The sequence below is a fragment of the Colossoma macropomum genome, unplaced genomic scaffold, assembly GCF_904425465.1.
Source record: "Colossoma macropomum unplaced genomic scaffold, Colossoma_macropomum, whole genome shotgun sequence".
NCBI classification, from domain to species: Eukaryota; Metazoa; Chordata; class Actinopteri; order Characiformes; family Serrasalmidae; genus Colossoma; species Colossoma macropomum.
The window spans coordinates 5,974,516-5,991,049 of NW_023494784.1; the positions used below are offsets into that span (position 1 = coordinate 5,974,516).

The 16,534-nt window shown below is 39.2% G+C and overlaps 1 protein-coding gene across 1 annotated transcript in view; it reads right to left on the reverse strand.

Moving 5' to 3' along the window:
- The window catches only part of thsd7ba (thrombospondin, type I, domain containing 7Ba), a 333,528-nt gene extending 331,565 nt beyond the window's left edge, over positions 1-1,963 (reverse strand). The window contains exon 1 of the mRNA XM_036576800.1: positions 1,781-1,963. The gene's annotated coding sequence lies outside the window, so the exon portion shown is untranslated. The remainder of the gene's footprint in view (positions 1-1,780) is intronic.
- Between the last annotated feature and the right edge of the window lie 14,571 nt (positions 1,964-16,534).

Consider the following 16,534-nt stretch of genomic DNA (forward strand, 5'->3'; position numbering starts at 1 on the left):
TTAGAGTAGAGTTTGTATTTTTGTCTTATTCACATATTTTTAAAACCTCCAATAGCAGTGCACTGTTTAAGTTAACAACTTATTTTAAAGTTATATTTTTTATTACTGTGAGTCAAGTTACTCCTCTTGCTATATATATATATATATATATATATATATATTATATATATACACACACACACACATATACACAGATCCCAGCATACTGTCGGACTGTTCAACTATTAGTGGAAGTTAATGGAGAAAGTATTTATTCTGGGTCATTTCTGGGCCATTTCTATTGGTCCATTCATCATGAGATTTTGAAACAATGTAAAGGGAAACCACCAATTTCAAATTATGTCAAAGGGTGAAAAAAAATAAAAATAAAATAAAAAATTGGGTACTAGAAACTACCAATTATAACAATATAATATAATATAATAATAATATAAGAATAATATAATAATAGAAATTATTATTTATTTATTGTAAAACAAAATAGTATATAAATTCACACTAGAAACAACAACGTATGTACAAAAAGCACCAAACAAACCATTCCATCTGGGTAATTTGTGAGTGTCTCTGCTATCTGCCCTGAGGTTGGGCTTGTTTTCTTATGTGTCGTCTTCTTGTGTTGCAGATCTGTCTTTACAGAAATTGTGTGCACTGGCATATTTTTCCCTCACTCTCTCCCTCAGTCTCCCTCACTCTCTCCCTCTCTCTCCCTCACTCTCTCCCTCTCTGTCCCTCAGTCTCTCTCTCTCTCTCTCTCTCCCTCAGCATGACGGCTGTAGCCGTGCAGGAGTGTTCAGGTCAGTGTGACCCTGAATGAAACTGTGGATGATGAGAGTGATGTGCAATTGAGTTGGGGTGAAGTGTGTGACGTTAGCGTTAAGAGGTTCAGGGCTGGTTGAAAAAAAGGTGATGTCCTGGTTCCTGGTGGGGCCCAATAATAATAATAATAATAATAATAATAATAATAATAATAATAATAATAATAACAACAATAATAACTGGGGGGCTGGTTGCCACAGGCCCCCCTGCACCAAAGGCCCCAGTGTGACTGCCCCCTCCTCCTGCAGAATTTATTGAAACAAGCAAATTTATCTGCATTATTTCTAGAAACAGGTAAAATGATCTACCAGTGGAACAAAAAACTTTCACTACATGGAAATTAAGTGTGTGGAAATAAACTGATCAAATAATATTGCTAAATCAATCTAGATAAATATTAGATATTGACTACATTTAAGGATATTTTTACTGGTCAAGATATTATAAGAATATTTTACAGTTCAGTAGTAACATTACAGTTTAATTAAACTGAAGGCAGTGATGTATTTTCACTCCAAAGTGACATTTTTATAAGTGGAATTGTCTTAATTCTAGTCTAAATATTTAATATCTCTCATGTTGAGATTATTGTGAGCATATAATATTATTTAACTTATGTCTAGACATTTTTACTCATTTGAAGAAGTTGTATTATATATCTTATTTTAAAAAACAAGTAAAATTATCTGCTAAATAGTGGGATAATTTTACTTTAAAACAAGGAAAAACATCTAGAAATAAGTCAAATAATTTATAATATTCCCATAAACGTGTCAGAATGAGACATTTTTGATATTCAGACTCAGATTTAAAATGATTTCTCTTGTTAAGATTGCAGTGAACCCTTTTTAGCACCCTTATGTGATTAATCTGAGGGGTGACTGAGCGCTGGGTGCAGAGAGAGTGAGCTGAAGAGTGAGGTGTGCCCACTCTGTGGGTGGACGGTCGTTTGAGGAGCTACCTGAAGCCGAAGGCCGGGTTTCATCGCTTTAGCCGTGACAGGAGTGCGAGCGGCGGGCTGTCCGGATCTGCTCTCAGGCTGGCTGTGACACGAGCGCGGATGATGAACACACAGCCTCTCCTCCGCTTTCTCCTGACGCATCATCCGCCGGATAATCCTCTCTGGATCCCCTTCAGGAAGGGCACTGCAGGAGAGACGCCGCTGTCAAACCATCGCAGACCAGGGGCCAAGATAACCCCCGCGGAGATGGCAGGATAAAGAACGAACTGAGAGAAATTCCTCCTGGGAAGGGTCCTGATGCCAACAGGGCTGAGAGAGAGAGAGAGAGAGAGAGAGAGAGAGAGAGAGAGAGAGAGAGAGAGAGAGAGAGAGATAGATAGATAGATAGATAGATAGATAGATAGATAGAGAGAGAGAGAGAGAGAGAGAGAGAGAGAGAGAGAGAGAGAGAGAGAGCTTTAGAACACAGAACAGAAACACTGGCAGGAAACTCTCCACACTATATGAGCTATAATGAGACACTGGTTCCAGTAGTCCAAGTTATCGGCAGCCGTATTTAAAAAACAACAACAAAAAAAGCTGTAATTTTATACACTGCAAAAAAATGGTGTCTTGTCAAGTAAAATGATCTTAAATATAGTCAATAAATCCAATATTTATCCTGCAGAGATTGTTTTAAACTTAATTTAACATTATTTAATTTATTTCTGGACATTATTTTAGGTAATTTTATTAAGTAAAATCTTCTCACTATATTTGCAGATAATTGTTCTTCTTAAAAATGATCAGGTAGATGATTACAGTCAACAGATATGTGAATATTGAATTTATTGTCCTACTGCAGGGGCTGATCTCTAGTTAAGATCAAGATAAAGATTATCGAAGTCAAATGATCTCCCTGGCGGATAAATTTGCTTATTTTAAGAAATATGCTTGAAGCAAACAAATTATTTGAGAGGAAGAGGACAGTGGGCCGCTGACGGTGTGGGATTTTTCCTTCCTTTCTTTTTTTAGCTATACTTTGTAAATTAGTTTAGTAATTTTAATCCAGCTCAGCATTATCAACAACATTTTCTATAAAATCATTTCATATCAGGCCTAGTCATTATTTTTGTTCTCTCAGTGGTTTGTAATATTTGTAGCAATATAGTTTATTTTCCAAAATAAAAGTCTCTGTGCGTTTAAAATCTGTTTGAAGAGATTAAAAACTAGTTAGAGCTTGTATGCAAGACAGTAATCTGGGTGGTCCGAGGGTGGACCAGCAGTGGAACACAGTCAGTGGGGTGCTGACCATATCAAGCCAGTGGACCGATATACGCTGCTATCTGGAATCTGCCAATATGGTGACTTAAAATTACTCACAACAAGTAAAAATGTCTAAAAATAAGTTAAACAATCTTATAATAAGCTTAAAACAGAAAACAGACTAACATAAACAAAGTTAGTTAGACACCTCCACCAAAACAATCATTACACTCTTACAAATGACGCTTCTTTAAGGCTTCTTTAGTAAAGAAAGTGGATCTACGCAGAACTACAAGAATAGGGATTTTCAAAAAGGATCTATATAGAACCGTCTACTGCACACTCTCCATCAATCTGAAGAAACATTTCATGATGCAAAGAACCGTTTAATCGTGTAGAGGGTCCTTTAGTGTTCTCGGTTTTATATAGAACTATTCACTTTATTAAAGAACCCTTGAAGAACCATCATTTTTAAAAGCGTACCGATGTAAAAATGTTAAAACAACACTGAAGCGTGTTGAGCTGAATGTTCAAAAAAGTTGTGAATGCTGTGAGAGCGCCCCCTATTGTTTATCAGAGCATCACCGCTCTCCAGTTTCAGTCTCCATTTCCCAAACGCTTTAGCCGAGCGCGCTAACGTTACTCCTCCTCATAAACAGACACACGTTCAGCTCCGTCTCCTCATTATTCACCACCATCACTGTAATATTTTATTTGGCAAGTTTTCATCAACAGTAAAGTAATTAGAGGGAGTGGCGGAGAACGTTCCCACTCATGTCTACAGTGTTTTCGATCTACAGAGATAAATAAGAACAAAACAAAACAAAAAAAAATAATAATAATAATAAAATCGGTGAATATAATGAACTTGAAAGTACTTCATGCCATATTTAATGACAGCAAAATCTCACTCTGAAAGAGCACAGGGCGAAAAGAAGGACATCAGAAATGGTGAACAAGGTAAGAACAAGGTAGATGTTTCTAATAAAGTGGCCGGTTAGTGGAAGAACAAGGTAGGTGTTTCTGATAAAGTGGCCAGTTAGTGGAAGAACAAGGTACGTGTTTCTGATAAAGTGGCCAGTGAGTGGAAGCAGAATGTGTGTGTTTCTAATAAAGTGGCCAGTGACTGGAAGCACATGGTCAGTATTTGTAAGTAGCCTGTGAATCTTAAACACTCTGATAAACTTAAGAATTTAACATGGTCACTGTGTCACATCTGGCAGGAGATGTTTTCATGTTATCTTAAATGGAGGCGTGTACAGGCGCACCCTCACTTCACAAATTCCCGATGAGCTTTTGGGGATTATTTTGACAGTTTATCGGCTGTCATCCTCCATCAGACGCGCTAAAACAGCCACAAAGCTTCACTCGTGCTGCCTCTGTTCTCTCTCCTCTCTGACATTCAATGATTACCTGTCAACACTCCGGCCCAGCCGCAGGCCCGGCTCATCCCACTGTAGCGCCGATTCTATTAACACCCCCCGACGCCCCCACGCCCTTCTACCATCCCTCCATCCCGCTATCCCTCCATCCTCTTTCTCCCCTCTATTGACTTTCAGCTCCATGCTCCCTCTCTCTCTGGCTCTGACCCTGCCGCTTCATTTCCAGCACCTTTGAGTCCGCACTGCCACTGCGGCCAGAGCGGCTCCCAGAGCCTCAGGCTGTCACGCGGTCTGTGCCAGTGTTGAACAAAAGAAAAGACAAGAAAGGAAGAGAAGAGGACAAAAGGAAAGGAAAGGCAGAAATGAAAAGAAAGGAATTAAACATATAAACATTCTTAAATGTCGCTGTTGTCGGAAGAAAACCTCATGTCCATTTTTGACGTTTTTCAGTTTTTGGCGTAATTTGAAAATGCCTGTTACTCTTTACATTATATGTAAATATCATGATGAATGGACTAAAAGAAATGACCTAAAATGACTTGGAAAAAATTCTGGTTCCATTGACCTACATTAAAAGTAAAGTATGTTTTTTCCTTCTCCTGTAAAGTTACCATTTTGGAGATATGAGGTTTTGTTCCAACAAAAATCCAGCAATATTCTTATTTACAAAAATCCAAGCAGATTTTCTCATAAAAGGAATTTGTCTTCGGTTTTACACACTTAAGCCCAGATGAGATGATGTAATTTTACCACTTTATTTCTCATATTTATGACCAATTCTCACAGGATAAGAAGTCTCGGTCTCGGGTTATTAGGCTAGTCCACTATAGATCATCTACAGATGATCAAACTGTTAAACACAGTTGATTCTAAACAGTGGTGGGGTTAGGATTTGGACCGGGGTGAGGGTTGGGTTTAGGTTTTAAGTTAAGGTTAGGATTAGAGCACGTTTAGAGTTAAAGAAAATTCTGGTTTAGTAGATATTTAGTTCATTTAATGTAACTTGAAAGTAAACTATCTACAAAGCATCTAAAGTGGACTATCCAAATAAAGTGTTACTGAAATCTCAGTATAAATGACAGAGATGGGAGCTTAACTCTGTTTTTGCACTGCTGCTATTCCAGAAAAGAGTAGAAAAGATGAGAAAACATTTAATTTAGACGTTTTTCCATTAACTCTAACCATCTGTCTACTGTCTTAAGTGGATGTAGGGCATGACTAGAATTGTCATTACCTGGCAATTTACAGCCAACAGTCAACCTCAATGAATAAAATCACATTTTTTCTGTAATTTTTACATCTTTTCATGTTCTGAGTCGAACACTTTGGGTAGAACAGTGCATGTCGATTTGATCTGAGCCAAGAACGCTGAAAATAGTATCTTGTCAAGTGAAAAGATCTCAAATATAGTCAATATATCTAACATTTTGCATTTTGAGATGGTTGTGCACTTAGTATAAGATTATCTGGCTCATTTCCAGAAATGTTTTACTTGTTTTAAGTAATCAGATAAAATTTCTCTCACTCTACTGGCAGATAGTTTTGCTGGTTTCAAACACAGTTTTACCTAAAACAAGTAAAAATGTCTAGAAATAAATGAAATAATCTTAAATTAAGCTTAGAACAATCTCAACAGGAGACATATTAGATTTATTGACTATATTTGAGATAATTTTACTTGATGAGACACCATTTCTTGCAGCGAAATTGCTTCTCTGTGCGCTTTCATACTTTAGAACCTCCTTTTCCACCGGAAAGCATTTTTACTGATATGTCAGTTCACACAGGATTAGTATAAACTGAGATTATTTCTACTGCTTGTTTTAAAGCTAGGTGGCAGAATCTACTGATGATGGAGGATGCAGTCCATTAATCAGGTAGGAGTTAATCAATAAAAATTAACCACCTGCACATGTACAACTAATCTTGTCTAAACAGGGTCTTAAACAGTAACAGACATCCACACCTGAGTTCTACACTGTTAGAAATAAAGGTTCTGTGCAGGTATCACAGATACAAACAGTGTAAATGTTCCCTCAAAAGGTTCAACAGTGGTTTTAAGGTCTGATTGTGAACCTTAAATAAGTTTTTCCAGGTGAAAAGTTTGTATTTGTACCTTTTCATAACCGAATGTTTTAAACAGAACAGTAAAATAAAGTCCTGGAGACGAGACGGGGTGTGTGGAGTCAGTACAGCTTAGAACATATCATTTCAGTGGATTATGGTTCAGTTATGTTCCCTGACTAAAGGTACTGAGATGGACCCTTGAGGGAACCACCCCAGTGACAAGAGGGGGACTGACCCAGAGACAGTTTAGTACCTATTTCTGAGAGTGTACCACATTTTTGGCCATTTCCATAAATACTCTTTGCAAATTTTGGCTGAAAAAGAAAAGAAACAAAAAAAGAACTGCTAAACAGACAAAAATGAAGGAAATTTGAAGAATTAAACTCTTCTTGAAGTGCAACGAAAAGCTCAGCGCAAAGGCCATCTTCAAAGCGAAGTCCCTGGCCATAAAAACACATTTTTTCTGTTCAGTTCATTTTAATAAATAGTTTTAAGTTTTTATCTTTTTATTTGCATAATCTCCTCCCACCTCAACAGTGTCATACCCCATATACATATTCATAAGGTCAGCCATGCCAAAACCTGCCACCTGCCATCGTAGGTCCCTCTGTGCACAACATTCATTAGTGCCATTGCAAATATTTAGTAAGCCTGGCCCACTGTCCGAAAGCGCAGCGTCTCTCGTTTAACATGGCACTTGAGGTTTATTAATGGTCCTAAAGTTATTTATGTTTAAACACAACAGACTGTAGTCCATCTGTCTCTCTGCATACTTTGTTAGCCCCCTTTTACCCTGTTCTTCAGTGATCAGGACCCCCATAGACCCTCACAGAGCAGGTACTATTTGAGTGGTGGATCATTCTGGTGGTGGTGTGTTAGTGTGTGCTGTGCTGGTCTGAGTGGATCAGACACAGCAGTGCTGCTGGAGTTTTTAAACACTGTGTCCACTCACTGTCCACTCTATTAGACACTCCTACCTTGTCAGTCCACCTTGCAGATGTAAAGTCAGAGACGATAGCTCATCTGCTGCTGCACAGTTTATGTTGGTCATCCTCTAGTCCTTCATCAGTGGTCACAGGACGCTGCCCACAGGACGCTATTGGCTGGATATTTTTGGTTGGTGGACTATTCTCAGTCCAGCAGCGACACTGAGGTGTTTAAAAACTCCAGCAGCACTGCTGTGTCTGATCCACTCAGACCAGCACAACAAACACTAACACACCACCACCACCTCAGTGTAACTGCAGTGCTGAGAATGATCCACCACCCAAATAGTACCTGCTCTGTGAGGGTCCATGGGGGTCCTGACCACTGAAGAACAGGGTAAAAGGGGGCTAACAAAGTATCAGAGAAACAGATGGACTACAGTCTGTAACTGTAGAACTACAAAGTGCACCTATATAGTAAGTGGAGCTGATAAAATGGACAATGAGTGTAGAAACAAGGAGGTGGTCAGAATGTTATGCCTGATCGGTCTGTGTTGTATTACACTTATAATTCTGAGAAGTAAAGCATTGTCTAAACGCGGTACCCCTGTCTCTCCCTGACAGCCCTCATCACATACTTTATGTTACGTACCCTTTACCCCTAGTTACAATCGCACACCCACGTAACATCACACACAGTTTCATAGCGTAATGTTTGGCCATGAAGGGTTAAAGCAGTGTGTGTGAAGAGTGCAGAGTGCAGCGGCCAGTAAGAGGAAGCAATACTGTATTAAATTATTGGTAACACTTTACTGTAGGGTAGCATTCATAAGGCTCCATCACACTGACACGGTTTAAATATATATATATTAAAAAAAAGGGTGAAAAGTTCGTCTGCAGGGGCGCCAGACAAAACTCATTACACTGTTTCTCATTAATTACCGAGACTGTGGCGCCCGCTGAAGTTTCATTTGTCCCGCCACACTTTCATAATGAACCAGAAATGTCTTTACACTTCTCATAATAACATAAACAACGTTGTTTTGGCTGGGTATGTTCACACACACACACACACACACACACACGCACACACACACGCACACACACACACACACACACACACACACAGGACTGTTTTATCACCTGGCTGCATTCAAGACCACGAGGCATTTTGAGGACACAGCACCGTTTGATTTGAGGTCAGTAACGTTAACTTTACAGTTTCCACTGCACACTCCGAAAAAGATGGTTCTTCAAGGGTTCTTATGTAAAGACAATGGTTCTATACAGAACCACGAATACTCAAAGAACCCTTTGCATGATAAAAGGGTTTGCATCATTAAATGGTTCTTCAGATTAATGGAGAATGTGATGTGGATGGTTCTATCTAGAACCTTTTTGAAAAAAAAAAAAAAAAAAACCTGGGGCGGAGTGATTACAGAAAAAGCTCTAAGTAAGGAGCAGAAATCTCCACTTCACTCATATGCCCTGAGCGGAACATAGAACCTTTTTCAAAAAGTTCTTTATATAACGCTTGTCTTTACTTAAGAGCTCATGCAGAACCATTGTTTCTAAGAGTATAGCTGTATTACACTGAAATTTTCAAAAAGGTTCTATATAGAACCATATACAGCACATTCTTCATCAATCTGACGGAACCTTTTCACCATGCAGAGAACCATTTAAGGCATGCAAACTGTTCTTTGACAAAAGCAGCTATAATGATGAATCATGCCTGTTAGGATAAGCCATTTATGTAGGTTTATGAAGGAGTCATGAAGACTCATGAACACTGACCCACAGTAAAGTGTTACGGAATCAAGCAATGAAATAAAATAAGAGAAACAGAGAAAACACAAACAACCTATATTGAAAAAAATATATTCCAAACGTATTTATGAAATAAATTTCCTGCAAAATTAAAAAAAAAAAAAGTTAAAATGTTTTTCTAAATGCATTTATTAGTATGTGTTATTCTACGTCTTCAGTTATCTGTAATGAAGGTTACAGACGTAACTAAATGTTCTTCTGTGATCTGCACTGTACTTTACATTAACCAGGTACGTCTGCAGTCAGACTTTCACACACAATGTATTTCACACAAACAAGATATCAGATCATAACTGCATTTTCAGATATCAATACCCACAACACTCGCTTCTGTCCTGTTAAAGGATCATTTGATCAGATTTAAAATGAAGATACTGGAACACAAATTCATCTCTAAAGGTATCAGACAGTGAAGAGCATCAGACAGGATTCTGGATATTTTCATACATTTTTAGATGGATTTGATAAACATTTACATACATTTATTGCTGTATTTCTGTGTGTGATATTTCCCCATACATTTAAAATAAATGTATTTTAAACTATATTTGGTTAATTGGCAAAATATTACATAAAATAATACATTTTAAAAATAATACATTTTAGTGTTTGGAATGTATTTCAGTATGGACTGCAACGTATTTGACAAGTATTTCAAATATCTAAAATTACATGTCCATATATATATATATATATATATATATATATATATATATATATATATATATATATATATATATATATATAGATAGATAGATAGATAGATAGATAGATAGATATATATAGATAGATAGATAGATAGATAGTGATGTTGGGACCAAACTTCGAATCTATATTGTTATTTTTCAGTTTTTGACATAATTTGAAAATACCTGTTGCTCTTTACATTGTGTGTAAATTTCATGATGAATGGACCAAACAAACGGCCCAAAATGACTTGGACAAAAGTCTGGTTCCATTGACTTACATTGAAAGTAAAGTATGTTTTTCCTTCTCCTGTAAAGTTACCATTTTGGAGATACGAGGTTTTCTTCCAACAACTGAGATATTCTTATTTACAAAAATCCAAGCAGATCTTCCCAAAAAAGGAATTTGTCTTTGGTTCCACACACTTAAGCCCTGTTCGGATGAGATTAGTTTTCTATTGGTAGATGAGGTAATTTCTCCACTGTATGCCTAATGTTTATGACCAGTCCCCACAGGATAAGGTTTTGTTCCAAGAACAGCATATATTTCCCCCCATATGAGAAGAGAAATGAAAAAAAAGGACAGAGGACTGAAAACATAAAGAGAAGAACAGAAGACGTCCCCAAAGCTGAAGGGGAGCTCTGTTCGCTTTTAGAGAGAGCTGTGTGAATCCTGTATGTATCCCTGCTGTCCCACAGCGGTGGGGCGTGTGTCTCCTGGCCCATCGGCTCTCAGAATCAGAGCAGGTTTGTTTCCTCCATCAGGGATGGAGTGGAGCTTGTTGTAAAGCATCACTGCTGCAGTGGGAGGATATGCAGGGCGATTTCCACTCTGCGCGATCTCTCCCACCGCCCTTTTCATGTTGCATTTGCAGAAGGAGCTGTCGCGGCGCTTATAGCTGACATTTTAAAATGTGAAGCGCTCTCGCGTCCCTCCACGCTAATCTCACTGTGCGTCTGCCTTCATGACCAATCCAGGAGATTTCATCACGTCCACTCTAATCTTCGGCATTACTCACTCAGAACATATTGATCACAGACAGGAAGCGTGTTGCTTGGATGAGGCAGGCACTCCGGAAGAAAATGACTAACAGTATGACTGTAATATTAGTTTAGCTAAGAATAACAGCTCTTGTTCCTCCACTCACTGGCCACTTTATTAGAAACCCCAACTTTGTGCTTTCACTCACTGGCCACTTTATTAGAAACACCTACCTTGTTTTCCGACTCACTGGCCACTTTATTAGAAACACCTTCCTTGTGTTTTACTCATGGGCCACTTTATTAGAAACACTCACCATGTACTTCCACTCACTGGACACTTTATTAGAAACACCTTCCTTGTGTTTTACTCACTGGCCACTTTATTAGAAACACCTACATTGTTCTTCTATTTACTGGCCACTTTATTAGAAACACTCACCATGTACTTCCACTCACTGGCCACTTTATTAGAAACACCTACATTGTTCTTCTATTTACTGGCCACTTTATTAGAAACACTTACCATGTACTTCCACTCACTGGCCACTTTATTAGAAACACCTACATTGTTCTTCCATTTACTGGCCACTTTATTAGAAACACTCACCATGTACTTCCACTAACTGGCCACTTTATTAGAAACAGTCACCATGTACTTCCACTCACTGGCTACTTTATTAGAAACAACTACCTTTTACTCCCACTGACTGGCCACTTTATTAGAAACACCTTAATCTGATCACCACCACTTAATCTGATCTAAGAAATCAGACTATACTTTTTACACAACCACTTGAACAATCAGATAAGTGAGGAAACCAATAATGATTGGATTCCAATAATGATTGGATTATCAAGTGCATGCAGTTAGTGCCCCTAACATGGCGGTGTATGTGGTGCTGGTATGAGTGCTGGGGCTCTTACACTCCTCAGTGTCTGGTTGAGAGTGGACCGCCACCCACATATCTGGACATAAGCGGTCCTGTGGTCAGAATCTGACCAATGGTGCAGGTCTGGATGATGAATAATAAAAGCTGTTCATTAACAGATGGGCTACAGCCTCTACCTGAACACCAACAGCTACGAGAGTGGGGTTTCTGATAAAGTGGCCATGTAGTGCATATCCTCCTAGTAAAGAGCTTATATAATAGCCCAGATCCAACACTGAAGTGAAAGTGCTTATGTAGCGAATGTCAGATTTACAGTAAGAACGCTGTAAGCCCCTCTGCTACACAAAAGACCCGGGACATTGTCCAGTTCCTGCTCCTCATCTAGAATGCTGACAGCATGGTTCGAATAGAGGACACAGACACACCGGCCATCAAAAGTTTGGGGACACCAATTATTCGCGACAGTGCCACAAATTTCATCCTCAGCACTCAGACTTTTAGTCACACTTTCTTTTACAGTATCTTACGTTCTGGATATTAACCACTTCAGTGTGAGGTACAAACTTAAAAAGTACTAGATAATTGTTTTGTCTCATCTTCAATCATAAACTTCAGATAATTTATTACGATTGACAAACCTAACAGATAATTTTGTAATAATAACTAATAATAAACAAGTTTTCAAGCAGCACTTTGCTTTAAAAATCATCACAAAATATCAAACACATTTAAAAAGATGGTTCTTCAAGGGTTCTTTAGTGAAGAGAATGGTTCTATATAGAAGCATGAACACTCAGTGAATCCTTTGCATGATTAAATCATTTTTTGCATCATTAAATGGTTCTTCAGATTGCTGCAGAATGTGTTTTATGCACATTTGTGTGTTTTGTGCACACTGTTAAATGTTCACTGTTGAAAATGGTTCCATATAGAACCGTGAACACTTAAAGAACTCTCTGCATGATTAAAAGGCTCTTTGCATTGTGAAAGATGGAGAATGAAGTGTAGATGGTTCTACATAGCACCAAAAAGGGTTCTGCTATTGTTACAAGCTTGACATCGTCACAATAGAAGAATCTTTTTTTGGTGCTTAATAGAACCCATTTCAGAAAGATTCTATATAGAACCATCTACAGTACATTCTCTATCAATCCGAAGAAACTTTCACAATGCAAAAACCTTTTAATCATGCAGAGTTTTTTGAGTGTTCATTTTCATTACTAAAGAACCCTTTGAAGAGCCATTTTTTGAAGAGTGCACGGTTCTATATAGAACCTTTTTTGAAAAGGGTTCCATATAGCACCAAAAAAGGTTCTTCTATTTTATGATGTTTTTTAGAAAGGTTCTATATAGAACCATTTACAGCACATTTTTCATCAAACTGAAGAGCCCTTTAATTACGCAAAGGGTTCTTTGAGTGTTTATGGCTCTATATAGAACCATTTTCTTTACTAAAGAACCCTTGAAGAACCACCATTTTTAAGAGTGTAGTTTTCACTTTCGCTTTTTGCAGTGCTAGCATGAAGTTCTCTACAGCTGAAAGAACCGTCCTGGCGGTTGACCAATCAGAACAGAGGGGGGGAAATGACCAATCAGAGTGCACTGGGCTCATTGGGAGGTGGGGCTTAAAGACACAGGAGCTCTAACAGAGCATTTCAGATGTTCAGTATGAGAAAAATGTGTTTTGGAACATTAAAGCATGTAAATCTATTCTAGACCCCCAAAATAAAATTATGAACATTGAAAATGAGCATTAAAGGCCACCTTTAAGCAAAGTGCGAAATACAGGGGGTCCTGGGGGGTCCGAGACCTTCCAATTTACTTCTTGGACCCCCTGAACGTTGCAAAATCAAAATTCTGGAGGGTCTCAAAACAAGCTTAGGATTTTATGCTGTCATCATTTATCTACCCACAATCAGCTTCTGGTGTTCTTAACTAACTAGAGCTGCAGCACTGCTCTGCCTCAGGGTGGCGCTGTAGCAGACCGGTTCACCCAGTTGGTCCTTCATAGCCTAGAAACTGTAACTCTGCCCGGATTCCTCTGAAAAACTTTACAATGAGCTGCAGCAGATCTGTAAATCTGAAAACTCGCCCAGTTTCCCAAGAGTTTGGAGTGAAGAGTGACTGTTCCTTATTTCTCACACTGAAGACAGAAGAGGAGACGAGGAAGATCTCGGTTAGTGTGAGGAAGAGTGCAGAACCGCACTAGAACAGTAGACTACAGGAGAACAACTGATAAACAAACTGTTGCCACTGAAGCATCAGCGCCGCTATGGAGAGCAAGTGAGCAGCCAGACCACACTGGAGTAACCAGACAACACAGGATCACACACACTGGATTTAACTGGAAAGTAACAGTGAAAATTAAACATCCCTCCAAACATTCCAGACGCTAATATACACACACCTCCAAACAGTGTCCAGTTCCCGGTCAGTGTGTCCTGTGTGGCACTGTGGGTTTGTTATGCTAATGGATTATATGAGAATATCTGATACCAGTCAAATCAGCTGCGCTGAAAAACTCCCGCAGAGTCAGATTTACATTTATAGTACAGAGCAAAACAGACTAAAGGCTCAGAAACGAATTCACCCTCCAGCTGATTTACATCATATTTATATAGAGAAAGATAGAAACTTCTACAGAGAGAGAGAGAGAGAGAGAGAGAGAGAGAGAGAGAGAGAGAGAGAGAGAGATAAAGACAGAGCGATAAGGAAAGAAAGAGAAAAAAGAGAAAGGGAGAGAGTGAGAAATAAGTAAACAGTGAGATAAATACATAGAGATAAGGAAAGAAAAAGATACAAAGGGAGAGAGAGAAAGAGGGAGAGAAAGCAGGAGAGATAAAGACAGAGCGAAAAGGAAACAGAGAATAAGAAAAAGGAGAGAAAGGGAGAGAGAGAGATAAATGAAGACAGAGATGAGGAAAGAGAGAAAGAAAAAAGAGAGAGGGAGACAGAGAGTGAGAGAGAGAGAAAGACAGAAATAAGGAAAGAAGAGGAGAGAGATAAAGACAGATGAGGAAAGAGAGAACAAGAGAGAATGAGAGATTGAGATAAATAAAGGCAGAGAGATAAGAGAAAGAAAGAAAGAAAAAGAAAGAAAAAGGGGAGAGTGTGTGTGAGAGAGATGTACAGAGAGATAAGAAAAGAAAAAGGAAAGAAAGAAAGCAAACAGAAAGACAAGAAGAAGAAAAATAGGAAAAGTGAGTCAGAGAGAGCGAGAAAGAGAGAGTCAGAGCGAGAGAGAGAGAGCAAGAGAGAGTCAGAGCGAAAGAGAGCATGAGAGAGAGAGAGAGCGCAAGAGAGAGCGAGAGAGAGAGAGCGAGAGCGAGAGAGCAAGAGAGAGTCAGAGCGAGAGAGAGAGCAAGAGCAAGAGAGAGAGAGCGAGAGAGAGAGAGCAAGAGAGAGTCAGAGCGAGAGAGAGAGAGAGCGAAAGAGAGCGAGAGAGAGCGAGAGAGAGCAGAGGGGATGTGAAGGTGTTTGTGGCCGAGTGTGGAGGTCGGAGGTGATGAACTCAATCAGCTGTGGTTATTGTGAGCTCTCGGACGCTGCAGGCTCCGCTCGCTGCCCCAGCGCAGGTGCTCAGACACGGCCGGCTGGACATGGGGGGGCAGGTTCTACACCCACGGGGTGCAGCAGGAATTCAGATTAGCTGAGACAGACATGCTGAATCTTAGCCCAAGCTTTTGAACGCTGTAAACAGCCTGACGCAAAACATCCCTCTGCCGCCGGCTGCCGCTCCGCTTTATCAGTCAGTACAGCACGCCTGCTGACTTAAACACACACAGCAACCGTCTGGATTAAAGTAATAATAAAAACACCATTCATCTGAGCTGTGAGGCTAATGTAGCTAACATTTAATGGAGGCTTATACCCCACCAATTAGCATGGTGCTAACTAAGACACATTTCAAACAATGGGCTTCATTCTCCAACCGTTCTTAAGAATAAATGTATTTTTAAAGCCCACTTACGCGGTTTTCTTATGTGGAAGTTGTTCTTTGGTAAGAATACAATCTACACACACACACAAGAGCACAAAGGTGAGAACAGTTCTGCGCTTTAAGAACACGTCATCAATCTGACAGACTTTTTCTTAGTTCCTTTCTTCAGAACACATGAAGATATTGGAGAATGAGGCATACCAGTACAACCAAAACTCCTCCCAGTACAATCAAAACCCCTCTGAGTACAACCCAAACCCCTCCCAGTACAACTAAAATTCTTCTTAGTACCAACAAAACCCCTGTTAGTACAAATAAACTCCTCACAGTGCTACCAAAACTCCTCCCAGTACAACCCAAACCCCTCCCAGTACAATCCAAACCCCTCCTAGTACAACCCAAACCCCTCCGAATACATCTAAAACCCCTTCCAGTACCACCAACACCCCTGCTAGTACAAATAAACTTCTCATAGTACTACCAAAACCCCTCCCAGGACAACCAAAACCCCTCCCAGTACAACTAAAACCCCTCGTAGTATAACTGAAACCCATCTCAGTGCAACCAAAACTGTTCTTACCAAAAGTAAAATCTCTCCCAATACAACTAAAATCCCTCCCAGTACAACCGAAACTCCTCCCAGTAGACTATTGCAAGCTTAATATAGGGAGATTTAACTTATTTCTAGACAGTTTTACTTGTTCTGGGTAAATTTAAAGTCAGAGTATCTCACTATACCGATAAATAATTTTGCATAAATTATTATATTTCTATATTTCTGTCAATACATTGAGCAAATCTGAC